At 43.6% G+C, this 27912-nt stretch overlaps 2 protein-coding genes across 4 annotated transcripts in view; one reads left to right on the forward strand and one right to left on the reverse strand.

Annotated features, from left to right (window-relative positions):
• GIGYF2 (GRB10 interacting GYF protein 2) overlaps nucleotides 1–27912 on the reverse strand; it is a 1376329-nt gene that overhangs the window by 1130764 nt on the left and 217653 nt on the right. The gene's annotated exons all lie outside the window — the stretch shown is intronic.
• Nucleotides 6976–27912, forward strand: part of KCNJ13 (potassium inwardly rectifying channel subfamily J member 13) — a 37868-nt gene continuing 16931 nt past the window's right edge. The window contains exon 1 of the mRNA XM_069213781.1: nucleotides 6976–7125. The gene's annotated coding sequence lies outside the window, so the exon portion shown is untranslated. The remainder of the gene's footprint in view (nucleotides 7126–27912) is intronic.

The following is a 27912-nucleotide window of genomic DNA, read 5'->3' on the forward strand; positions in this document are numbered from 1 at the left end:
CAGGGTAGCCATAAGAGTATATGGTCTGGGAGTCTGTCAAAACACGAACTCCACAGCACCATAATGGCTACACTGAAAACTGGGAAGTTTGGTATCAAACTTCTCAGCACAATAAATGCACACTGATGCCAGTGTACATTTTATTATAAAATACACCCCAGAGGGCACCTTAGAGGTGCCCCCTGAAACTTAACCGACTATCTGTGTAGGCTGACTAGTTTTAGCAGCCTGCCACAAACCGAGACATGTTGCTGGCCCCATGGGGAGAGTGCCTTTGTCACTCTGAGGCCAGTAACAAAGCCTGCACTGGGTGGAGATGCTAACACCTCCCCCAGGCAGGAATTGTCACACCTGGCGGTGAGCCTCAAAGGCTCACCTCCTTTGTGCCAACCCAGCAGGACACTCCAGCTAGTGGAGTTGCCCGCCCCCTCCGGCCAGGCCCCACTTTTGGCGGCAAGGCCGGAGAAAATAATGAGAAAAACAAGGAGGAGTCACTGGCCAGTCAGGACAGCCCCTAAGGTGTCCTGAGCTGAAGTGACTCTAACTTTTAGAAATCCTCCATCTTGCAGATGGAGGATTCCCCCAATAGGGTTAGGATTGTGACCCCCTCCCCTTGGGAGGAGGCACAAAGAGGGTGTACCCACCCTCAGGGCTAGTAGCCATTGGCTACTAACCCCCCAGACCTAAACACGCCCTTAAATTTAGTATTTAAGGGCTACCCTGAACCCTAGAAAATTAGATTCCTGCAACTACAAGAAGAAGGACTGCCTAGCTGAAACCCCTGCAGAGGAAGACCAGAAGACGACAACTGCCTTGGCTCCAGAAAACTCACCGGCCTGTCTCCTGCCTTCCAAAGATCCTGCTCCAGCGACGCCTTCCAAAGGGACCAGCGACCTCGACATCCTCTGAGGACTGCCCCTGCTTCGAAAAGACAAGAAACTCCAGAGGACAGCGGACCTGCTCCAAGAAAAGCTGCAACTTTGTTTCCAGCAGCTTTAAAGAACCCTGCAAGCTCCCCACAAGAAGCGTGAGACTTGCAACACTGCACCCGGCGACCCCGACTCGGCTGGTGGAGATCCAACACCTCAGGAGGGACCCCAGGACTACTCTAAGACTGTGAGTACAAAAACCTGTCCCCCCTGAGCCCCCACAGCGCCGCCTGCAGAGGGAATCCCGAGGCTTCCCCTGACCGCGACTCTTTGAATCCTAAGTCCCGACACCTGGGAGAGACCCTGCACCCGCAGCCCCCAGGACCGGAAGGACCGAACTTTCACTGGAGAAGTGACCCCCAGGAGTCCCTCTCCCTTGCCCAAGTGGAGGTTTCCCCGAGGAACCCCCCCCTTGCCGCCTGCAGCGCTGAAGAGATCCCGAGATCTCTCATAGACTAACATTGCGAACCCGACACTTGTTTCTACACTGCACCCGGCCGCCCCCGCGCCGCTGAGGGTGAAATTTCTGTGTGGGCTTGTGTCCCCCCCGGTGCCCTACAAAACCCCCCTGGTCTGCCCTCCGAAGACGCGGGTACTTACCTGCAAGCAGACCGGAACCGGGGCACCCCCTTCTCTCCATTCTAGCCTATGCGTTTTGGGCACCACTTTGAACTCTGCACCTGACCGGCCCTGAGCTGCTGGTGTGGTGACTTTGGGGTTGCTCTGAACCCCCAACGGTGGGCTATCTTGGACCAAGAACTAAGCCCTGTAAGTGTCTTACTTACCGGGTTAACCTAACAAATACTTACCTCCCCTAGGAACTGTGAAAATTGCACTAAGTGTCCACTTTTAAAACAGCTATTTGTGAATAACTTGAAAAGTATACATGCAATTTTGATGATTTGAAGTTCCTAAAGTACTTACCTGCAATACCTTTCGAATGAGATATTACATGTAGAATTTGAACCTGTGGTTCTTAAAATAAACTAAGAAAAGATATTTTTCTATAACAAAACCTATTGGCTGGATTTGTCTCTGAGTGTGTGTACCTCATTTATTGTCTATGTGTATGTACAACAAATGCTTAACACTACTCCTTGGATAAGCCTACTGCTCGACCACACTACCACAAAATAGAGCATTAGTATTATCTCTTTTTGCCACTATCTTACCTCTAAGGGGAACCCTTGGACTCTGTGCATACTATTCCTTACTTTGAAATAGTGCATACAGAGCCAACTTCCTACATCCTTCCTCTCTGCAAATGCTAATTTAGAATTTGCCCTGCAATCTCTCACAAGCTCCTTGTCTCTGGGGTCTTGTTTCAAAGCGGAAATCAGTCAAACCACCTTTGGGGCAGTGGGCCCGCGACCAAACCTTAGTTTTTAAGTGGGCCGAAACACAGTGACAAAGTCACCAAAGGCCTGCAGAACAAGTGAAGAATCAGAGTCCATACATATTGTGAACTCCTCCCTCTTCTGCTTTAAGAGATCTCTCAGGATTGCCTGAGAATCGAGCGTTGCCCATTTGCGTAGGATCCCCTTATTCCGTTGAAAGGCAAATGGGCAAACTTTAATGACATCTTGTTGCACCTCACTACCTATAGCAAGGGAAATAGCCAACAGGTGATGATCGCTCAAACACTTAGATAGAAAGGCGAAATTGTGAGCCATAAGCCTGTGACGTAATGGTAAAACAATAAAATCAATTAAACTTCCCTTACCCCAGCCAACGTAGGTGACATCCCCTGCAGTCCTTGGGCCAGCAAGGTCAATTGCAATGAACAGTGACAACTTGTTCAAAATAAAATATCTCCACATGGTGTATGTTCTAAGTGTGCAAAATCCTCGGAGTCACAGCAAACCGATCCACATATGGCATTCTTAGCAATCTGTCATGGTGGTCACAAAATTCTGGTGATAAAAAATTAACTACGTCCGAAATCTCCCCAGAGTTTGCTCGAAGTATAACAATTTGGAAATGGGGAGAATAAAATGTTTCTTAAACAACTGGAAAACCCACAGAAGTTGAAATTAAAGTCAATAGGTCCCCTTTATGATGACCGCCCCTCTACTTCCCTACCACCCCCCCTGTGTCGCCAAGCTTGCATTAGGGCAGGATTTGATGAATGTGGATTTTCTTGGTGTTACTAATTGTGGCACTGTTCCTAGGGATCACTCCTGTGTCGGGACTGGAGGTGGGAGAGTTTCCTCATGCGGGAACCCTGGTTTTGAGGGCCGGCTTCCTTACAGTATCTTGTCCCTGGTTGACCCTGGGAGATGCGCGATTGAGAGCTCTCTTGGCACCATAGCGAAGGCACGTGTTGCGACCTTGGCACAGTGCAAGATTGACCTCCTGTTGTCCGCCTTCAATTTTAGACATTAGTAACTGCACAACCTCCGGGTTACCGAAGCAAACCTCTTTGCTCTCATTTAGTTCGCCATTTTCTGAGGCTGTGAAGGCTACGTATTGTAAGTCTTTGCTCCTTACCTGTTCTAAGCCCTAGATTGTGTTACAGATTCTCACAAGTTTACCCCTGTTGAGGACATCCCAAGGGGGCTGTGATCTGTACGATCAGGCGAAATATGAGGCTCTGAGCTCCTGTCTCTTTTAGTGTCAACAAATGGTTACACACATTCTGTTGGCTATTTCGGGCGTGCAGTGTTGATGCAATCTCGGCATCAATGGCATTTTTTGATCCACTACAGTTAGCTCTGGATTGCCAGTTGTGATAAACTAGCTAAGCTGATAACCTAGTAGAGTGCTGCAGGGCCACACAGACCTTGGTGCCTGGGATTGAGTTTCAGTGGCAGTGGGGACTCTCGGATCTCCTGTTTTTTACTTCTGTGGCCCCCAGGGATGAGATGTCTCGGTGATGGCCTTGTGGGTTCCCTGCTGCTGACGAATCTCACTGGGCTGCACAGACCTTATTGACAGAGTGAACTTCCGCATTAGTGGTGGCTCTTTGGTCTCCTCTTGTTCCGTCTGATGACCTCCGAGAATGAGATGTCTCTGGGGTGGTCGCACGGTTACCAGCTACTGGTAGGTCTCTCGTATGTGCCACTCTCGACGCAACCCTCCGGTTTTCCCTTACTTGGGTTACCAGGTCTGGGGCCCCGATTCTCTCACAGTTGAAGGATTCACTTCCACAAGCTGCCTCTGGGCTTTGTTTTCTCGTCGCAAAATGGGCGACTGCTCGGATTTAGGAGAATTCTTAGTCTGCCTATTGAGCACATAACGCACTCTGTCCTGCCCTCCTTTTGATTATTCTTTTGCTTGGGGTTCCTTTGACGTGCGTTGTCTCGAACGTTCTTATGGAGTTGGAAATCTCCAGTTTCTTGTCTTGTAGATAGTTTGTATTCAGTTTTTTTTTTTCTTGACAAAATAGGTATAAACAATCATGGATCATCTACATTATGATCCATGATTGGGTTTTTCTATTGGTTCTCCTGGAGCCCATTCAGAATTTTTCTTGTCCTGTGCCACTTCATCAAGATCCTCTCCTTGCTGGATGTTAACTGATTAGAGCCCTTGGGGTACAAGGTTCGCTGCCTACCGTCTTTCAGATGTTCCAACTTCTGTTTTAATTTAGCCAGCATTGAAGACAATTCCTGGAAGCTCCTGGAGTTTGTCCAGAATGGGGCTACATTGACAGTGGCATGCCTGATTTACCGCTCCATAGTCTGCTTCTACCTGAGCCTGTGCTCTCTGATGAGCGAGTTCAATCTGTCCAAATTAATATTTATTGCCATAGTGGTGGTTGACAAAGTTTGCAGAATTTGGGTTTGAATGTCTAGTTTGGGTGTGTTTAAGATTGTAGCATTAGTTATGGCTGTTAAGGTTTTGTTTAGAGGTTCCCATCCTGTCAGAAGTGGGATGTCTATTGCAACTCTGAATCATTTCAAATGCCTTAGACATGATAGAAGACTGTTCAACATTTCTGTCTGAATGCACGTGAAGGACACCCTTTTCCTCCAGGTACAGCCCCTCTTTCTTGTTGAAGACCTCTAGCTCCTCCTGAGAGAAGGAAACCTCCCAGCAAGGGCTAGTCAGTTCCTTCAATAGCACTGGTATCTTTAAAGCTGTTTTATCGATCCATGCTTTGACAGCTGATTAGTTTCATGGTGCCTCTGCCTTTTATTGCAATGGTTGGATTTCCCACTTCTGGGGATGAATGATATGCTCAATATGACTACACTGAAATATTTTGCAAGAAGGCACAGTCTGTGCCGAATGTTCCAGCACTGACTCTTGAGTTGAGTTGCACAGCGGCAATTCCTCCCAAGTAGAACCCAAACTGATTGTGCTGTCGCTGAAAGATCTCCCACCTGGTTGAGTTCATAGAGCTGCCCCTTCCTGGAGGGTTCTCTGGTTGACTTTTTTACCCAGAGGCATAAAGTACTCTTGTTAGCGACAGCCCCCCTAAGGCAGGCAGACGTTACCAGTCCCCCATGTCACGCTGCAGGAGGGAGGGCCGAACACTTGGGTGAGCTCAGGGGATCCGGCGCTTCTCTCTCCGGCAATAACAGGCACTGAGACTGGGCCCTGCCTCAGAGTGCAACTCCCAGCACCTACGGGGTCAGCGGGCTCACAGACAAGCATGCTCCTTGCTCCTCTCTCTCCCCTCACGTCTCTCCATCACGTCCCTCGATTGTACATGAACGGGAATTAGCACTATACGTTGTACGTGTGCATTCAACTAAAGTTAATTCAAGTTCACGACTTCAGTCTGTGATAGTGCCATAACGTCGTAAAGTCAGAGACTACTGGAAGTGTTGCCATGAAAGTGGCAGATTTTATGCAATATGGCAGTAGTGGATAGACGTGTTACAAGAAACGCCAATCTGCATGGGTAATAGGAAGGAGTGACAAAATAACGGGCAGTATCTCACAGGTCATTAAGTGGGACGGTTAACTTGTGCTGTAATCCACACATTAACACCAAAGCAAAGCTAGCAAACAGAACTTGATCCACTCGGGTTCGGTCTCAACTTAAAGTGTTGTGAGTACCTAAACAATCCCAGGGTGAGCGTGTGCAAACTGAATAGATGCAATCAATTAAAAGAGAACTTAAAAGAGAGGGATTTCATTCTGTAAGTAGAATTATATTGGGCAGCATTCATATTTTTCACAGCACGCTCTCAGCACTTTTCCGCCTACTGAAAACAATCCTGGCCCTTGTTCTAAGATCCTCTTACTGGCCCACACTTGATCAAAGTCCCTGTGCCAGCAGCCAGCAAACATTCCAAAGCAACACTGCGCCGGTGGCTTAAGCTGTGCTCTCTGGAGACCGAGCATTCGCTTAGCCATGCTGCATTATGTGGCACCTCGGCATGCTGCACTGTCCAGCAGCGCGTAGCGTCTCATCTGCCTTTTACACAGAGTCCGTTGCAGCACCACCGATCGGCCGCTCAACACGGTCGCAGTGCAACTATACACCCCGTATCCGAACAATCTATGCGGAGCGCCAACAAACGTTGTAGGCAGAATCACCGTTGCCCTGCCACAATGCAGCCTTTGCGTCATGGACACAGAACGAGTCCGTACCCGTGAACTTGAGCGGACCTAAACTGAGGTGGCAACACCTCAGGGAAGAGCTCCTTTTAGAAACAGGGTAGGGTACACATGGAACTGTGCGTGTGGTGGGGTGTAGCAGAATTAGCCGGAAAAATAGTTAAATATTTGAAAAGCACAGAGTCGGGAGAAAGTGGGGGATGTGGTTCAAACTTTAGACATTTAAAAACATCCCTCCTCCCAGCATTCAGTAAACCCTTCAAACAACTGCCAAGATATTACGAATGCGATTAAAAAAAAAAAAGCTCACTAACTACATTACGCTTCAGTTTCGCCCTTCACCTCCCCCTCTCCTTATTCCCCTCGCCAGCTTTGTCGCAGAGAATTCTCTAAAATCGGCAGGGGTCTGTGTCCGTGTAAAGAAAGGCCTCATGTGTTATTGGTCCCCCCCAGGCCAACCGACTGACCAATCACATGAGCATGAGAAAAAGGCCACCCCCCCCCCTGCTTCCACCCCACTCCCTGTATTATAAGCACAAGAATGCAAGTTAGTAAACTCAGATCCTTCACAAGCTTCCTCAACTGACTGATTAGCTTGATACAGAGACCGGGTAGAGGAGCCGCGTCCACCTGCTGTATCTGGGAGAGGCACAAGGACCGCGCGCACACGCAACGGGGAAACGTAAGTAGAATGTTCCTTTACTAAAAAAAACGTGTCTTCCGAAAAGGGACGTTTCATCACACAAGCTCATTTCTCCTGGGGAGAAGAGTATTGAACTAGTAGGAGACTCTGCCTGTCACCATCCGAGATACACAAATTACGACGTACTATTAAACAGGGGGAAAAGTAGTATATTTTATTTAATGAACATAGAATGGGCAAAACTGGAAGTAATATATACAAATAAACACATTATCACTACACTGGTGGGTAGGCACTGAAATATAAAGAAGGGAAGAGAAGGACTGAAACGACGCACCAAATAAAAGACTAAAACGTACGAAAATTAGACTATTCGAAAGAGAAAGGCAACAGTGCAAAGCCAGAGAAAATACACAGCACCTGGGAATTGTGTACTCAAAACTAGCCTTTTTACGAAGAGCATTGCAGATTACCAACCAAAGGTCACAAGCAAATGGGGTCAACGAACACACTATCCTCTAACACAGGTAGGAGACACGCAAGGGGACAGGGTATGCACACGTGTATGAAGGGCTTGGAAGCGTATACCAAAAGCCCCACGAGGTGGCAGGTTCCACTAGGCCCACGAGATGTGTTTGTGAGCAGACAAGAGGTCGTGTAGGAGGAATTTGTGGGTTCAGACTTCATGGCTCACTTATGATTCCAGAAGGGAGCAAATCAACAGCCCTTTTTAATGATGTGTCCAGGCTTGCATTTCAAAAACTAGTAAAAATCCAAAAAGTAATGCATACAGGGATTTAAAAGTGGTGATGTTTGACCACGGCTCTTCTACCTAAGGTTAACCGATGACATGTCCTCACTCGAACACAAACCACGGTTTTCAAATATGTTTGTTCAATTGAAATGAACTAAGATTACAACTCTCAACAATTTTACTTGAAAGCCCAGGACAGTTATGTCGCAGTAACCTCACATCTGCTTACAAAAAGGGACAGATAGCATGCCCATATAACAGCCAGTCAAGCTGTTCGTAATGCAATCTAAATAACCTCCATCTAATTTGAGACGCTGCCCATGATATTACTGTCCAAATATGAATATAGCGGCATTTAGCAGTGAGGACCTCTGCTAAAACGGTTTGCTCTGAAGGCACCTTGAGTTTCTTGACAGTGTTTAGCACTGTGGTGCTTTGTCATTCCTGGGACAACTTCGAGGCACGCTGTACACTTCTATGCAAACAACAGAAGGGAACTACATTAATACCCACACATATCCCAGCTTTCTTAACTGAATACTTCCCTTTCAAACAATATCTCTGTTCCCTGCGAGACTCATGATGACCATGTGACTGAAACCCATGACAGAAATTAACATAAGCATTATCTGAAATTATGTCTTAAATCTTTTCTTCCTCCAGTCTAAAAGACGCGATTCAAGCACCTGCCCAAGGTTGAATAGCCTTCAATGGCATCAAGGGGTGTACTACAGTGAGGTTGGAACTCACTTCAAACTAGGGAACAAGAAACCTAAAATCAAATGACCTGTTTAGAGAGACCTTTTAGAAGAGGGTTAGAACGAGGGTTTGTTTTGCTGTGCCCACTTTACAAATGTTGCACTGCTCACTGAAGGGGACCATCCTATAGCTAATACCTTTTACTAGAAAGCGAATGGCTTTTACTCTTAAGTAAAGGAAGACTAGAACTGAAAAAATCCCTGTAATGAGTTACTCTAATGGTAGTCTGAGAGCTTAAGAGGGAAAGTCTAGTACTTAAACAAGCTCAGTTAAAGCATGTCATGAGAGAGGGGATGAATGTAGTTGAACCTAGCAAGAAGGGAGAAGACCAACAAGGAGTTAACCGAGCACTCTCCGGGACTAGATCCTCTATGAAGAAGCTTTGACCTCTTACAAGAGCAACGTAGGGAGTTTTGCCATTAATGTTTTTGCAATGATTTTCCTTCAAGGGGAGTGGACTTCGCAGATTACGATGAAAACATGTACTACACACTTAATTTGCTCTCCACGTATGAAGAACTGAGCATAATTCTAACCCAGATGGAAGATGTTACAAAATCAACTGATCACTGTTTAGTAGGCTTCAAAACCTCATTATCGATTTTGCACCTTTTTCCTGTATACAAGGCAACATAAAACGTTGCGTACTTAATCTTAACCGCCACATTTCCTAAATTAGTGGTTTCTTTACCGTCACTAGAGTAGCAAACTGTACAAACAGTTCTAAAACATGCCGTTTTCTGAAAGGAAAACAAAACCCTACATATCCTCTCCCTCATCATAGTATTGACAGTGGGGGAGTAGGAGCGGGATGTGGCTTCTATACTAGATAATACCAGCCAGGCCTGATTTTCACCCTCTCCCTTCTGCTCAGTTTAAACACACCTATCTCAAACCCGACCAGCTCGCACGCGCTGGGGCAGGAGGAGTAAAAGAAGACCGCTGCTTCCAAAATAGATCTCTGTTTGACAGATTCTTGCTTGGGTGAACTGCATTATACCTCAAATGGCATGCGCAAAAAACATCATGGTAAACATGATGGCAGGGAGACTTTATGGACATTAGGTTCAAATCTTAATTAAGTCCTGAGGTAAGAAAAACCCGCACCAATCAGGAATGTGGATCATAACTAAATTGTGATAAAGACAGGAAGTGTAGGAATGCACAGCTGCGGTGCACCATGCTGGTACACCGTGGGACACAAGCAGGTGAAAGTTCAAACGAAAGTCTTCTGAGCTGCTTTGTTTTTTGTTACCCTATAAAGTTGGCCCCGGTTACTCGTCCGACAACATTCTGCAGCTTGCGCCGCTGATTAGAGACCTGCACGTCCCCCGACCACGTGCGCGCGCTGCCGGGCAGCTTCTATTAACCCTTCAAAGAGACAGCGCTGAGGTATCTAATGGCGTTAAAGACTAAGGAGTTTATCAACTAAAGCACAAGTCTATTTAGCACTTGTTACATTGTACAAGCACCTCGCTCTATGGTATCACTTATCTAGAATGAAAATCCGCTCCACAAAAAAACGACAAATATAACTGAGACGGCACACTACAATGGCATCAAGTGAGTGATCCTGCTTTGGTGGGTATGCACATAGCATGAACCCAGCTGGAAACAAGTTCATGCCATCTAAATCGAGATGCAGAAGTGTGAGTAGCGATTCTGAGATTGCAGGCAGCCAGGGGCAACTGAGTGGGGTTGTCCTTATAGTTGGATATATACTCCTTCGACAAACGAGACTTCAGATCTTTCGAGGATTAGCAGGTGGACGTTTTTCCACATTCAGGACCTGTAGATGGAGAAGGACTCTTTCCTGTTTTCACTGTTTCACCACAGTTCCCTAGCTGGAATTCGACAATGTTATATTTCTCATGACACACTGGCTCCTGCTAATATTACAGCCAGCTAAGGAGAGGGTATAAGACAATACGATAAGGATTCACAGTTGGGGACAGCAGACTTATTAGAGCGAAATGCAGGTGCAATTTAATGTTGTCAATCCTTTGAGGAGACATGCAGCAACGTGATGACGCACTTAACTGGTGCAAAGGTAGATTCAGGACACAGGAGTCAACTTAACAATAAAAGACCAGGATCAGTTCTTAAATCTGTTACTGGTAGGGGAGGTTTATTTTGAGTGCAAGTGATAGAGGGCGTACCGGGCTGTTTGTCTTCTTAGTGACATGTAATTTGAAGGCTAGGTCCCAGTTGACGAAGAAGCAGAGGGACTTTCCTTCTTAGCTGAGTTGCAAGGTAAACCCCACAAGTACCTGAGCACTTCTCACCTGGGTTTATCTCTTTTGGCAATGAGGAGAATTTGTTTTAATTAGGAAAATCTAGACCTTTTAATGTTAACAGTCCATACAAGTGAAAACCATCTCATCTTCTGCCATGAAGATAAATCAGTGTGGTTTAAAGCTAAGAGTTTAAGATCCATGTTAAGACTATAGAGAAGCAATGTTCCAGGCAGTCAATACTGTAGTGTTCGGCGACAGAATGATAGTTACATTTTTAGCATACCACTGGACCTTGATCTCGTTACTGGTGATGTCTCCTGGGGAATCCTTGAAAACAATTAAGATACTGAGGAGAGAGACTGGATTTCCAAGGAACATCACAGCTCTTTGGCAGACGCTGGAAGTGGGATGTGGTCAGCTGAGCAAACTGAGATTGGTGAAGTCAAATGAGAAATCCTTGGATGTATATTGGGAGGATGTTGAGAGGTGTTTTGTTGTTGCCTATTGAAAGCAGCTAAGTGGCTAAATAAAAACGAGTAAGACACCCCTTTTATCACAGATGAATAGTACATAGTCAATTATCTAGATAGTGGCTGTATTTGTGCTGCTGCATGGTTTCGTGCCCGACAGTCATACACTAGGTGATTGGTGTTCACGCATTCTTGGAATTCGACATCTACTGCTTTTCATTATTTTTTTAACAAAAACAGGGTGGGGAATGTGTTGTAACTTGCTAGGTTTTTATCGTCTAGATCAGTGCTTCCCGAACTGCGGGTGGAGAGACGTTTTTTGGTGGGTTGTGAAAGTCCAAGCAATGAATAAATATGCCTTTAAACTCAGTACTTATCTTGTCACATTTGCTGCGCTTCAAAGACCGAGGTGAAATGTCAGGCTATGTCTAACAAGTTGCATTATTTTTGTTAACATGTGGATTGATGTTTAAAAACTCCTTTCACTTTGCAGTCAGAGAAAGTAAAGTGAATTAAGTGACAATTTTGCTGGAGTGCAGAATGTGAAAGGTAAGGCTGTAGGATGTCATTTTTTGTAACACACCAACCTGTAAATACCTGTAAATGAACTGTACAAATTCAGCAGTCAGGACAGCAAAAATGAAGCACATTCTTTGTAATTATGAAATGTGATGGAGGCAAATATTTTAACAGTATCAAAACAAATCAAGACACTTCAGTTGAGCACACATCATAAATATTCACAGAAACCCGATTTCCACACATTATTTGAGTGCAATATATTTGTATCAGAAAAACCACAGGGCTCTGCATATTTAGGGGCCATTCCAATGAAAAATCTGTTGTCCTTTAATGACAATGTGCTGCCACTCGATGCTTTGGTTATATGAAAAAAAGATACCCACGTGATCTTTATTAAAGCCTGGTGGGTAGTAAAAATTTGTAGTTCTGAAAAGTGAGTTTAAAGAGTTTGGGAAGCACTGCTATAGACCGCATTTCTTTAACAGACAATAGTAACCTTGAGAGAGCTCATGAAGATGCCTTGCCTATGTGAGGAATTTATTAAGGTGAATGGAGGGTGTGAGTGCTCATTTGACAGTGGAGTTAGACTGCCAAAGATGTCTTCTTTTGAGGCGGTTGCTTTGAGATTAATGTACATTTGAGTGATCAGTAACTGAGTTTCTTCTGAAGGTGCTATGAAATAGGTCCATTTCAGTGTGTTGTGTACAGAGGGGATTGGTGGGTGTATGTTTGGTGTGGCTTCTGTGGGGGCTGGATATGTTGATATTTTTTCTTCTAGTAAAATAAGTGTTCATGGTACTGTACATGCTTAGTGGTGTCTGAGAGGACCAGGCAAAAGGTCAAGAGTTTTGCTATCTTCAGAAAATTTCTACATTTGCAGGAGGCCTGTGTGATGTATGAGGATTACTACCTAAGTTTTGAATTTGAGGCACGGTTATTAAATTTTGACCACAGCTTTCCAGTTTTGCTATGTCCTCCCAGCAATCTGGTCGGTTCTTGCTTGCGGATGTGGCATTTGCTAGTGCAAAGATATTGGGTGTATATGAGAGCAAAGCATTTGCCTTCGGGGTTCTTTCTTTCAGTGGTGCACATGTGGATACCGGCTTAATAGTTCTTGCTGAAGGAATCTAACTTTTTGTTTACAAGGACCACAGTATAGCTGAGCATCTGTTTTTGGCCAAGCGCAGTAGGGGTTTGCTGCAGGGTCTGTCCAAGCCCCACACCAATCATCACGCAGACAGCCAACCCAGGCTGTGCACAGCATTTGTGCATATCCAACCGTCAGTGCTACAGGCTATAGACCCCAGCCCCCTCCCGGGGGGGCATAGACCTCAGAAATCCACACTGTACAGTCAGCTAACGCAGAGTGTAGTGGGAGGTTGGCTGCAGGAGCTGCCCATCAGCAAGGCTCTGTGGCCAACACCCCCAAAGGTGACTAACCCACTAATGCACACAGTCTTTGGTGATTTATTATCTGGTTATCAGGACAGACATGTAGGGTCGGTTTAAGAATGACGTGTATGCAGCTCAACAGCTGCAGTACCTCATCATGCTGGTAATACCATGGCCATGCAGGAGTGATCACTATGCACAGTAGTCTTGGTACCAAGGGAAACAGTGGATCAGCAAATGCAAATAAGTTAGCCCTGTTCTTTAAAAATGCTCCCACCTGCTATTAAGAGTTTGACCCCACTGACCAAAGACAAGCTTACGTGGGATGTGACAAAGTTTCTATTAATGATACTCTAAAAAGGGAACAGCCGGTTGTTGCTTAGACCTGGATGCTGTTCTGCCAATAGGTGGCCAGTCTTGAGATTGCTGAGTACCAGAGTTGCAGTGTCTCTTCGACAGAATTCACAACATTGTGCCACCTTGCTTGGCAATGAACTGCATTGATGACTCATTAGTTTGGACCAGAACAAATGCATTCCACTCATGTGGGTTGTGAGGGAATGGGGTGTATTATGTGGTGTGGGTGTGCGACCTCACCATGTAATATACCTACCAACTCCTATAAGTCCAGTAGGTTTCAGTTGTACAACCTTCAACTCAACCCTAGGTAGCTATGGCACTGAGCAGCAAGGCTTACACAGAGGAACAAGTGGTAATCATTTAAACAGCATCAAAACAAAGAAGAAATCAACACAAACCTCAAAAAAACAGTCACCAGTTTATAAAAAATTACTGTATTTTTATAAGATTTTAGACACTTGAACAAAAAAGATCCACTGGAGTGTTCTGAAGATATATCAGTCAGTCACTTCCCTAGACCATTGTTTTTTTTTTGTTTTTTTTTGTTTTTTTTAAAAACGTTATTTTATTTGCTCGAAAAGTTAACGAAAAGCACAATGTTTATCATTAACAAACCCTATTATTACTCACAATGAGAAATTCTTAAGGGCTGCCTACATTAGAAATAATGCTTTGGAAGCATTAAAGAGCAAATGTAAAAAAAAAACAAGTGGTAATCATTTAAACAGCATCAAAACAAAGAAGAAATCAACACAAACCTCAAAAAAACAGTCACCAGTTTATAAAAAATTACTGTATTTTTATAAGATTTTAGACACTTGAACAAAAAAGATCCACTGGAGTGTTCTGAAGATATATCAGTCAGTCACTTCCCTAGACCATTGTTTTTTTTTTGTTTTTTTTTGTTTTTTTTAAAAACGTTATTTTATTTGCTCGAAAAGTTAACGAAAAGCACAATGTTTATCATTAACAAACCCTATTATTACTCACAATGAGAAATTCTTAAGGGCTGCCTACATTAGAAATAATGCTTTGGAAGCATTAAAGAGCAAATGTAAAAAAAAAAACAAGTGGTAATCATTTAAACAGCATCAAAACAAAGAAGAAATCAACACAAACCTCAAAAAAACAGTCACCAGTTTATAAAAAATTACTGTATTTTTATAAGATTTTAGACACTTGAACAAAAAAGATCCACTGGAGTGTTCTGAAGATATATCAGTCAGTCACTTCCCTAGACCATTGTTTTTTTTTTGTTTTTTTTTGTTTTTTTTAAAAACGTTATTTTATTTGCTCGAAAAGTTAACGAAAAGCACAATGTTTATCATTAACAAACCCTATTATTACTCACAATGAGAAATTCTTAAGGGCTGCCTACATTAGAAATAATGCTTTGGAAGCATTAAAGAGCAAATGTAAAAAAAAAAAAAAAACAAGGCTTTGCTATAGGAAGAACCTCTGCAAACCATATGGTACAGATTATTACCACTGTCATAAATAACAGATTTGCCAACAGAGTACTCTGCTCAGTGGGTGGGCATGAGAGCAGGATACAGTTGTTAACCAGGGAATATCAGTCCTATAAGGTAATCTGCACTCCTCTCACACCAGGGATACCAGACTTGAGTTTACTTAGGTACACACGGGGTAGCAGCTTACTGTGTATTCTCAAGCTACAAGCACACATACAAAAAAGGTGAAAAGCTCCTTGCAAGGTACTCTATCCAACAATCAAAGAGCTGGCTGTTGTGTTTTGTTCCACACGGGGCATATCACCAGAGAATACACTGCAAACAAAGAAGAATCTCTTCCTGCAATGTTCCCTGCACAGCTGCATACAAGAAATAGGCACTGGTGCCCTGGCACGTAAAAGCAGTCCTAGAAAATATGTTCAGACCAGCCCTAAAATGAACACAGTGTAGGCAAATGAGTTCACCATACCAGCTCCAAAATAGCAAACAATTCTGTGTTTCCCAGGCTGTTTATCTGATGAACCCACCGGTCCCTTCACTGCTATAAAGCAGACCCCCCAGGTCCTCAGCCTACCAGGGGATTTCCCCCAGCAATGGGAGAGATATTTATTTAAATAGTCTTGCAAAGTGTGAATCAGGCCTCAGGGGTGTGGGGGGTTGAAGCAACGAACAGTAGTAATACACAAGAATGTAGTGTACGACACTTACGGCCCTATTCACAAAGGTACATTTACACTAGATGTCATGTAAATTTACTCTTACACTTTTGAGAAACTTAACTACTTTTAGTTATTGACCGTTTCAGAGTGTAACGTTACTCAAAAGTGTAGACTTACATGTCTCCATGCCCATGCCCAGAAACCCAGGAAGAGAGCCAAATTCACAAGTATAAAGTTACTACTTGTACCTTTTTGCATGTAGGCAAAGATCATTTAGGAGGTCCCCAACTACTGCTCTATGTACGTTTAGCAGAAGGAGAGCAAGGACCAAGTCCTTTGGTACACCGTCCAGTTTAGGCTATGGAGGAATGTGATGACTGGCTGTATAGAGCTATATTTTACAATTTAAGGGATACGATGCAGACAATTTGCTGCATAATCAGCGCACTAAAGCACAGGGATATAGCTGCAGGAATATGCACTGTCTAACAAAGTTAACTTCTTACAATGAGCTCCCACAGCTCTCCCTCAAATGGATGGGAATAAAACAAATACACTTCTGTTCTCAGCTTATGCAAAAATGGAATACAAATCTGCAGAATCTGGCAGGAAGCCTGTAAACAAGTAGCTTGAGTCTCAGTACACAGGCTACAGGGTGAGGCAGAGCTTCCTACATGATAGACAAAACAAAACATATCAATTTCAATTAAAGTTTCGGGAAGCGTGAATTCCTTATGTGATCCCCTGCTTCCATTGACAGCATAAGAGAAGCAAGTGTACAGCGGACCACTGCCTCTAGCAAAGCCTCACCACAAGATACCTCAGAGAGACACTGCCAGATCCTACCCTTTGCCTGAAAGCAGATAATTTCAGAAGGCCACAGACTGATCACAGAAGAAAAGTGGAATAGCCCTTGATAAACAAGACTGCACTTTGATTCCTTCTTGCCATTAGAGAGAATTTTAAACGGTGCCCTTTGTGAAGTGGGAGGCGAGAGACTAGACTATAACCAGCATTACAAATCACTCATTGACCATTACTGACCCACACATAGACTATGGTGGGTGAGAATGATGCTCAACGTACCTGTGCAGCCATTCTTTGGCCTCTCTGCTGACACTTAACACCAGTACCAGTTGTAAGGCAGGTGTCATGCAACAACAAAAAATGCTGAGCACAACAGGAACAAACCTTTGGTTACCTAGGTGACATGCTTTCGTTAACAGCTTGGAAGGTAAAAAGGAATACGTTCAATAAAATTGTAATTGTAGAGTGTATTGGTCTGATGCCGCAGGAAGTTTGCAGAGATGAATGAGCAGAGCTGAGAAGTCACCCTGGCAGGGAGAGTAGAAGAGAAGCCATCATTGCCTAGATTAAAGGAAGAACCTCGCCTCCTCTAAAACATCCATTAGATGTTAGAGGAAGCTATCCTTCTCCGGAGTGTAGAAAGTCAGGTTCACTAATGATACTAGCAGATATGTCATCCTTTTCATTGGAAATTCCGATACTGCTCCACAGAGGGGTAAAAGTAATGCTTTAATACATAAGATGTCGCCTGTCTTTAGCGCAGCAGAACTGCTGACACCCTGAGGCCTCCGTTCTCGTTTTACATCCTTTAGCTCAGTGGTTCCCAACCTTTTGACTTCTGTGGACCCCCATTTTATCAATACTGGAGCCCTGGGGGACCCCCACTGAATCATTATTGGAGCACGGGGACCCCCAAGGAGTCATTACTGATAGCTGGGACCTAATATTATTAATTTTTTTAAGCAGCAGGGGACCCCCTGAGGAGGCTTCGCGGACCCCCAGGGGTCCCCGGCCCACCGGTTGGGAACCACTGCTTTAGCTGCATTATCTTCAACAGGTAGCTCGAACAAGTGAGCTGCACATTGTACCAACGTAAACCATACATGTTCTATCTTTCTACTTGTCTTCTTACTTGAAACTTCGGTTTTCTACTGGACGGCCATTTCACACACAGCTAACCACCATATCTAGGCTAGGGCTCCATTACTGCTGAATCTGGAGTTTCTAAAATGGTCTGCTATTCGGTTCTCTGAGCACAAAGAATAAACATTTGAGAGGTGCAGTGTCGTGGCTGACGGGGGAATAAGGAACACAACTGCCACCCCCAGCACTTACACTGCACAAAACAGCACTGTGATGAAACCTCATACATCTTTCCTTTCGTTTCCTTAACCCTCCATATTTCTTTTTTTCTGAAAACGCCTGTGTAAATAACGATAATAAACCACTGTAGACAACAGAGCAACAAATGTTTATACATCTCTGGCTGTTTACTAATGCAACTGTATTTCAGCAGTGTCAGGCAGTCGAGTAGAAACTGCAACCTGCAGAATAATGGATTTATTACTGAGGAAAATAAGATTAAGTATAGAAAGAAAAGTTAATGTTACTCAAAATGGTGACCTCTGTATGCCGCAAAGCAGACATCACTATGCATGGGATGACCTCCAGGCTAAGGAGAAAAGAATGGTAGCACTTGTCACAGAGGAGAAAATCTACAGAAGCCACTGCTCAGCCCCGCAACAATACGCATTCTCTATTCACTTCCTCTTTGGTAGTCTAGACTTAAATCAATAAAGTATGTAATTAGAGGAGGGGGGGGTTCGAGTTAGGATACTTAGAGGAAGGAGGGCTTAGAGACTAGAAATATATAACTTGGCAAGGTTTATCAACCCATGTTTACTTCGTCCACATACCTCCTATCATTTAGGAAGTTTCACAGAAATAACCATATGCCAGCAACGGTATAATAAAAAAAGCATTTACAATGTAATGGGTCTCGCATTTGCTCGAGTTAAAGCTATTAGCGTTGTAAATTCCTAACTGGACTTTTCTTGCCACTTAAATAGAAAATGAAAAGTAAAACAGTTGACAGAAGCAAAGTCGTTTCAAAGCGACATGGCGACCATGAGCGCGAGGGAGAGACACAGGAAGAAAAAAGTTTGCACGCAGTCAAACGTATTGGCAATCATGTAATTATCCACATAACAGAGGCAGTCTGCAAGACAGGAACAAAAACTCCCCAAGGCGGGATAAACGTAAAGCATTTTATAATGATATCAAAGGATTTTTGAAAGGCAAACCCACGAACGAGTGAAAGTGATGAGTGTGCGGTTTGCGTGATTAAACGCCCGCAAAACTTACAACATGTCAAAGCGCTTGAGCGCTCGATCTACAAAGGGGGGGGGGGGGGTGATTCCAATGTTCTATGGTATAGCCTGGCCAAATTGAGTATTCTCGTTATAGATAACAATAAACACATTTTGGTGAGGAAACGTCTGAGTTGCTTTACTGAGCACCTCAATAGAAATAAGCCTTCAAAAGACATTAACTGTCCCTTGGTCATTCTTAAGACAATGTTTCCCCACAGGTGTAAAAAGGGCATGCACCGGGTAAACATGACATAACTCATTACCCTTTCTGACAGTCAAGGGAGGCTTCGCAAGTCTCCTTTACAGGGTTAGGATAATAAGATTATATTCTTGCTAAGAGGCAGTGCACTACTTTGCCTGACAAAATTAGAAAAAAAATAAGGGTGACAGGAGAATACATACTCTGAAGAAGCCTTTCCGCTTCTAGCAAAGAATTTACAAAGCAAGTTCGAAGTAAAATCTTATTTATTTAAATGTCTCAAGAAGGACTTTGGGGAAAAAGCTGAAATATGCAGAAGGGTCACACTTCTAGTACTGCACAAAAGTCCAGTCAGACAATATCTGCAAATCAATCACTTTGCTAGCAGAGTTAAATGTAATTTAAATGAGTGTCTTCCACGTGCCAATTTAAATATCAATGGGAGCCATAAGCTCAAAGTGATTAGGAGGCAATAATTGGAAGATACTGAAATCCTAAACTTAATGGGGTTTCTAAACTGGGTGATGCCTCTTTAATTAGTTCTGAAAGGTGAAGAAAACTGCCTTACTGTGAGGTAATCTCAGATGGGTAAGGACTACATGATCTAACCACACTGCCTAATAAGGTCAGGCATATTTTGAAGACGACCTTGAATCAATCTCTGGATATGTTGGTTTCTAGAAGCAGGCTTCCAAATTAACTGCTCAGACATCAGCCTGTCTAAGTAACTACTGTAAAATGCTAGCCAAACGGATGGAAAGCTGGATTATGTTCATGTCACTAAGTTCATGTGAACAGAGAAGCAGAACCCGATTGAATACATTGGAGCAAACAAACAGTGTGCAGTGGGTGCTATTGTAATGTGTTGATTACTACTGTGATACAGGACTGGAAGAATACAAAAAAGTACCACAAACAATTTAAGACAACAGCATATCCTGAAAATGTTCCATTGGTCTATCCTTAATACAGTTTATTTTCGTTAGAGTTTTACCTATTGGTGGACACATCAGTATACACTTTTTCTGCAATCACCATTTGGAGAGTCTATTTATGGGGTATAAGCTTGAGTCTGCTCAGCTGACCACTACAATGTTTGGACCAATGACTCACAGGCAATCCTACCCACAATACAATGCCCCATGCATCATATACAATCCGAACAAGGCACAAAGCCCATGTATATAACTCCATGGCCGTACTGCACAATTGATGGACCAAAGGCTTCATTCCCACTGTGTTCACATAAAATATGTCTACATCTGTGTGTAAAAATTAACTCCCTCCTGATCCTAAACAATCAAAAAAAGGCTCCCAGAACTAAAAATAGAGCCCTCCCTTCCAATATTGTGAAGTAGAAATCCTTACTAGCTATAGATCCTCTAGAGATTGTCAGCAGGGTTACAGGTGATCCAGAAGTAGGTTTCCTTAGACTACCTAAGAATGTTTGGCACCAAGAAGAAAAAATGGTAGCAGAGGCTTCTGGCAGTTGAATGTGGAACCCAACAGGTCATACACAAGTACAGACTTGTTATGGAAGAGAAATCATTTCCACCATTGGAACCTGGCAAGCAACTAAGCCTGCAGTTCTCTAAAATCAACATTTATTTATGATAAGGCACACATTTGAAAGCTAAATCGTTCTTACACCCACCAAACCAAATAACATAGCAGTAAAACCACTGCAGTCTATGAACAATATATAATCAGCAAAAGAAAAATGCTTTAAGTGTGTTGCTAATATGATTCAGGAACACATACGGATGAATTGCAAGAGAAAGTTAACTTCACAACCAGGGCAAATGAACCACAAAAAGGTGGTCCATAGAACATTGGGTGTATGGAATAAATTTTCCTTATAGGTGAATGAGGGCCAGACTTAGAAGTAAATTAGTTACTTACCTGTAAATGTAGTTCTCCAGTACTGGAATCTTTCGTAGATTGACATACATGAATCAATAACCATAGTCGAGATGGGAGTCCTCGGTGTATTATAATACCAATGTAATGATAACTAAAGTGTACAAAAGGCCTAAGGCCTGCCACCTTAGTGGCCTATCCTGGTCAATTTGGAGCGGAAAAAAAAGGACCCAAACCAAGTTGCAGCCAATGAGGCTGCTTGTCCCTCCAGAACACTCCTGTGAGAAGCTGCAGTCCCTTGGATTGTAATGGTGAGCTTCTCAGGGGAGGAGGGAGGGTCGCATGTCAATCTATAAAAGATTCAAATAGTGGAGAACTACAGCTACAGGTAACTCATTTTCTTACTCCAGTATTGGAACTTTCATAGATTCACATGCTTGAATCAAAATAGCAAGCAGTAGTGAAGCACACTGTATGATGAACACTTTCATTCCAATTGATAGAAGCAATACCATGAATAGAAAAGAAAGCTTTAAATGATAAATTGCTATGCAAACAAAAGAATTATTACACAGTGCTAAGCAACATCCAGTGTATAGTGAAGGAAAGAAACATTATCATCCAATGTGATGAGCATTATACTGGGTAGGAGGAAAAAAAGAATGGCACAGCTCACCATTACTGAAACAAATGCTGCAGCACCGCTTGCCCTACTGCTACATCAACCTGTGACGATTCCTCCAAGCAACAGTGCTTCGCGAAAGTGTGTGTGCCCTTCCAGGTGGCCGCTCTGAAAATGTCCTGTACGGGCACACCAGTGAAGAGCACTGTGGATGCTGCAACAGCCCTTGTGGAATGTGCATGTGTTTGTCTACACAGGGGCTTCCCTGCAGCCTTGTGACAATCAACTGCACTAGATATCCATCTGGTAATTCCTTGTTTAGAAAGTGGTTGCCCTTTCCAAGGGGCACTGAATGCCACAAATAATTGATTTGTTTTTCTAAAACTTCTTGTCTTGTCCAGATAAAATTTGAGACATCTTTTGACGTCCAAAGAATGAATAGTCTTTTCTGCTGGCGTTGAAGGATTTGGAAAATATGACTTTAGCATAACTGGCTGATTAATGTGGAAGTCCAAAGGAACTTTGGGTATGAATTTTGGATTTGTTCGTAGAATTACTACATTGTCCTTAAACTGCAAGAGTTTTGAATAGTGAAGGCTTGTATCTAGCTAACCCTTCTAGCTGATGTCAGGGCAAGAAGAAGTGCGACCTTCCATGACAAGAATTTTAAGTCCGCCCTTTGAATAGGCTCAAATGGATGTTTCGTTAATTGGGACAAAACTACGCTAAGCTTCCAGGACGGCGGTGGTGGTCTGTCTAGCAGGCAAGACCGAAAACGCCCTTTAAGAAACTGCTTAATAATTCTTGTCGACCACGAAGATAGCAAGTTCTCTGATTGCCTATAACGGGAATTTCAGCTAAGTGGACTCTAATGGACGCATTTGCCACACCCTCTCTGGCTAAATGGAGGAGATAAGGTAGCACCCGCTCTGGCGATGATGAGAACGGGTGCACTCAAGCTTGTTTGTACCATATGCAACATCTTTCCCATTTAAGGCAGTAAGATCTATTGGCACTATCAGGTGCAGCTATGGCAAGAATGGCTCTGCAGTTGGAAGGAATGTTCAAATGTTCGAATTCATGTTGTTCAGGCGCCAGGCAGTTAAATGAAGGGATGCTGGGTCTGGGTGGTGAACTTGGCCGTCGCTCATTGTTAGCAGGCGCGGTATTACTGGCAGAGAGGTACTGTGGCTCTCTGAAAGGAGAAGTAGCTCCGTATACCAAAGCTGTTGAGGCTATGCCATGGCAATTAAAAGACTTTTGCAGTGTTCATTTTTGATCTTGGCTAGGACTCTCTGAATGAGGGGAATGGGAGGAAAAGTGTAAGCATAAATTCCTGACCATGCCATTGAAAACGCATCCCCCCCCCCCCCCCAAGAGCCAGGATGGTGGTCGCGAGTTGCATAAAATTGGCATTTTGCATTCAGATGAGTGGAAAATGATCGAGGTTTGGCTGGCCCCACTGAGAGAAAATGCGATCTAGCACTCTTTGATTTAACTACCATTCATGGTTGGATGTTGTCAGCCTGCTGAGAGAGTCCGCAATGACATTCAGAGTGCCTGGTAGTTTCTCTGCCTGAAGATGCACTCTCTGTAGGATGGACCAGTTCCAGATGCATTGAGCTTCTCGAGATAAAAGCAGAGATCTGGTTCCCCCACTTGTTGATATAGTGCATCGTTGTGGAGTTGTCCTTACGTCTGAGTACCAATTCATTTCTCATCTTTGATAGAAAAGCTAGAAAGTTCGAGGCAAACTGCTTTCAGTTCAAGGTAATTGATATGGAAAGCCTTTTGATGTGATTCCCACCTGCCTCTGACTCTTAAATCCTGAAGGAAGGCTCCCCAACCTTCTAGAGATACATCGGTTGTGATCACCCACAGGATTGGCTGAGGAAGTAAAGAGGCCCACAGACAGATGAGATTCCTGGGTCCACCAAGATGTGTGTGTTCTCACAGATTTTATAATTTTGATTACAAAGTCGAAAGACCCCCTCTCTCCCCCACGATTGTCTAGTTGCTCTTGAAGGGGACACATTCTGAGATGACAGAATGGCACAAGTGGGATGCAGGAAGCCATCATTCCTAGTAGTGACTTGAAGAGGAGAACTAAAACAAACTTTCTTTTTTTAACCAGTCTGGCTAAGGAAATTTTTTTCTGTCTCACTTTTGTAGGAGCTGCCTTGCTGTTGGATGTGTCTAGAACTGCACTCAGAAAGGTTCTTCTTTTCAGAAGATGAAAAGCTGATTTGCTGTGATTGATAGGTAGGGCTAGTTTTCCACACAGCTCTACACGGGCCTCTGTCGCTCACTGAGCCTGCGACCTGGATTTGGCCTTGATGAGCTAGTAGTCTAGATATGGAAAGACTTGATGTTTGTGTCTTCTGAGGAAAGCAGCAACTGTAGCTAGGCATCTGGTGAAAATTCTGGGGGCCGATTTCAGGCCAAAAGGAAGAACTTTGAACTGGAAATGCTCTCTGGCTACTACAAATCTGAGGACTCTTCTTTGGGACTAATGTATAGGAACATGGATATATGCGTCCTGAAGATCGAGGGAGAACACATAATGCCCTGGATTGAGAAGGGAAAGGATATTGTGGAAAGTAATCATACAGAATGGCTGTTGATTTATAGGTAAGTATTCAGGTCCCAGAGGTCCAAGATTGGATACTAATCTTTCCATTTCTCCTGGACAAGGAAGAAAGGAGAATAAACCCCCTCTTTCTGTCCAGAACAGGAACTCTTACTATAGCTCCTTTCTTGAGCATTGGCTGGACTTCTTGTTTGAGAAGATTTTGGTGTTTCAAAGTGCGTGGAGGAGGAAGTGTTGCTGGTGGAATTTGCAGAACTCCAGTGTATGGCCAAATTGAATAAGGTTTAACACACATCGGTCCGAGGTGATTTGTTGCCAGTTGTGAAAATACTGGGAGATCCTCCCTCCTATTTTTGAATTTGAAGAAGGATAAGTAAGTGGAGTAAGAGAGAAGTCATTGCCTGCGTCCTGCTTCTCGTTTGTTGTCCTGCTCTTGTTCTTTGCGTGGTTCTAACATATGTGGCCTGTGGAGGCTGCCTCTGTTGATATTGAGGATGAAAGGATTGGTAAGTGGAGAAGGAAGAGGAATATTTAGATTGCTGAAATTACACTCTGTAGGACGGATATCCCCTTCCTCTAGCACCCCGAATGGGCTGTTTTTTTTATTAATTGCAGGGTTCAAAGGGACTTAGCTGTGTCCGTATCCGTTTTTATATCCTGCAGTGCATCTTCAATGTGTGACCCAAATAGGGCTTCTCCATTGAAAGGTAAATTGAGAATTTTGGTCTGCACTTCAGGCCTAAAAGAAGTCACACAAAGCCAGCCCTGCCTTCTTAAAACAGCTGCTCCTGCCAGCTGAAGAAAGGCCATGGTAGCAATATCCATTGCACAGTCGATGACTTCAGCGGAAGTCCTTTTCCCTTCCTGTAGTATCTTGATTGCTTCTGCTTTTGAATCCTCTGGAAGTTGGTCTAGTTAAGGAGCAATGTCTGCCCATAGCTGCCTGTCGTATCTGCCTATTACAGCCAATGAGTTTGACACACTTACTGTAATACAGGACATCAAGGAGAAGCGCTTTCCTATATTATCAAGCCTTCTTTCTTCCTTATCAGGTGGAGCACAAATTGGAGCTGAAGGATTTATAGATCTGTGCTGTGCTGCCTGAGTGATAACAGAGCCCGGCTTGGGGTGCCCAGTTAGGCACGCTGGGGTGTCATCTGGTGCCTTAATTTTTTTTTATCCATGTGGGGCAAGACCGCAGTAACAGTAAAGTTTTTTTTTTATTACCTTCAGCTCCTCCTGCCATATGTAGTCAACTATGGGCATCGATCTCATACTTTTTTTAAAGGATTCCTTAAAGTCATAAAGAAAGCAGTCTATCTGCTTTGCTGGCATAGGTACTGCAAATCTCTTTGCTGCCCTCTCCAATAAACTGTGGAATCCCCCAGTGTCACCTGATGGAGTCTACTGGCACTGGTGAAGGTGAAGACAGAGAAGGAATTTGATAGTCATCCCACTTCGCAACAACATCTGGCAACTCCCCCTCTTCTCTATCATCGGATGTTAACAGGTCTTGTGGTAGAACAGAGATGGGTGTATGCGGGAGTACATCCAATGGCAATACCCGCAATCTAACAGGTAAGAAAGGAGGTTGCACCGATGAAGGTATAGATGCCTGCTAGTCCTCAGAGTGGACTGGTGGAAATCTATTCCTGTAGTCCACCAGCATTAATTGCAAATCTGAAATGAGGGTACCTGGCATAAGAAACATTTGCTCCTGGTACAGATACTAATCCTCACAAGAATAAAAGGATTGAGGATCATACTAGTTGTCACCGTCTAAGTCCTGACACTTTACCTGTAGTTCAGAAGGACTGTGGGCAATACCAAATGGCCCTTCCCCCTTTGAGTCCTCTTCTTCCAAAAGATGTGCAGGAATTAAAGGTGATACTTTATTATGGGAAGTGTGTGACTGTGTCAGGCATTTCAATTTTCCATGTTTCTCTACAATCTTCGCCATCAGCGGTGTCGACTGGCCCATCGATGCTGGAGTCGATGGTGCTGGCAGTAATGAATGTCTGACTCTCAACAAAGCAGTCAACAGCGCTAAGGGTGTTATCATCGACAATGGTTTCGTCATCGGACTCGTCGACAAGGTGAGGAGACGGTTATTTTTCTTTTAGTGTCAACAGCGTGACTGAGGGGGCGTGTCGACGACTGAGTCGTTGTGTGCACATAGTAAGTACTGGATGATGTATAGACAGTTGTCATTGAAGAGGTCATTGGCAATGCTGTGCACACCTCCTTCGAAGCTGTAGTCGTCGACGATGTTGTCGGTTTGACAGATGGCTTCTTGAAAGAATGTTTAGTCATTGGAGATGGGGCAGGAGGTTCAGAAGAAGCCTTTTTACGACATTCTGACAAGACAGAACATTCTATTATTTCTCTACGGGAGGATGCAGGAGGATGTGAGGAGAACTTGAAGGACTGTGAGCTTTGTAAGACCCATGTTTAGTCTTTTTTAAAGTTTTTTTAGGCTGGTCCTCCATATGACCAAACTGAGGTGATCTTCCTCTTTTCTGTTTAGTTTTTCTGGAGGATGCAGACGAATCCTCACTGTCAGAACTAGAAACAGGATCTTTCAAAACTTTTAATTTCTGGAGCTAAATGAGCAGCCACCTCTCCCTGTCCTTAAGATTCTTGTTAGAAAATGTCCTGCATACCCTACAATTCTTAGCAGAATGGGCTGGATAAAGGCAATATATGCAGTCTTTGTGGGGATCCTCAAAGTGAAGCCTTTTCTTTTCACAGGTCTTGAAGGCTCTGAAGAGACTTTTTCCTCTCTTTGTCAGACGTAGCGACTGATACAGAAATTAGGTCTACAGAAGACAAGAAAAGCGGCTTGGAAGCCTTTGACTGGTAACACCAATATTTTGAGGAGAAATAAGTACCAGAATTGATTTCTCAAAGGTGTGACTGAGCAGAGCTCAGTGGAGACTCCCTAGCAGGATGTGCTGTAGGAAACCCGAGGGACTGGAGCTTCTTACAGGAGTGTTCTGGAGGGAAGGGCAGCCTGATTGGTTGAAACCTGGTTTGGGTCTTTTTTCTCAAATTGACAAGGGTAGGCTACTAAGTTGGCAGGCCTAAGGCCTATATACACTTTAGTTATCATTACATTGCTATTATAATATACCAGGGACTCCATCTTGACGACGGGGATTGATTAAAGCATGTGAATACATGAAAGTTCCAATACTGGAGTAATAATATGTTAATGTGCAAGATATACTCTTGAATTCAAAGAGGATCAGCTCCAGAAATCAATGAAACATTCCCAACAGTAGCAAAGCTGAACACAACTTTTCTCCAGACACGTTTTGCACATCCTGCTGAGGCTTGACAGCTTGGAAGAAATAAAAAGAGGCTGCTTGCAAAGATGAGTTTTAAGTGTACTCAATATTTAACTATAAACACATTGAAGATGAAGGAGAAAAAAGACAAATCCTTTTCAGGCTCACTGTTGAACTCCAAAAGTCACACATTCTTCCCAAGACTGTCACTATCTGCAGAAGAGAAGGAACTTTCTTGCTTACTGAGACATCTAGTAAGCCTCCATATACATTTATTTCAAAATCCATAGTCTGAAAAAATGAAACCCACAGACTCTAATAGGGCCAAGCTTGCCAGATTCATAGTAAAGTAATCATCTATGTAATGAACAGACCTGTATCATACTCTATATCAGATGGTAACAACTCCAACATCATCAAGCTGAAGGTATAGGACTGTAAGCAGCAGGCAAAGGAATGCT

The sequence above is a fragment of the Pleurodeles waltl genome, chromosome 11 (assembly GCF_031143425.1).
Source record: "Pleurodeles waltl isolate 20211129_DDA chromosome 11, aPleWal1.hap1.20221129, whole genome shotgun sequence".
In the NCBI taxonomy this organism is placed as follows: Eukaryota; Metazoa; Chordata; class Amphibia; order Caudata; family Salamandridae; genus Pleurodeles; species Pleurodeles waltl.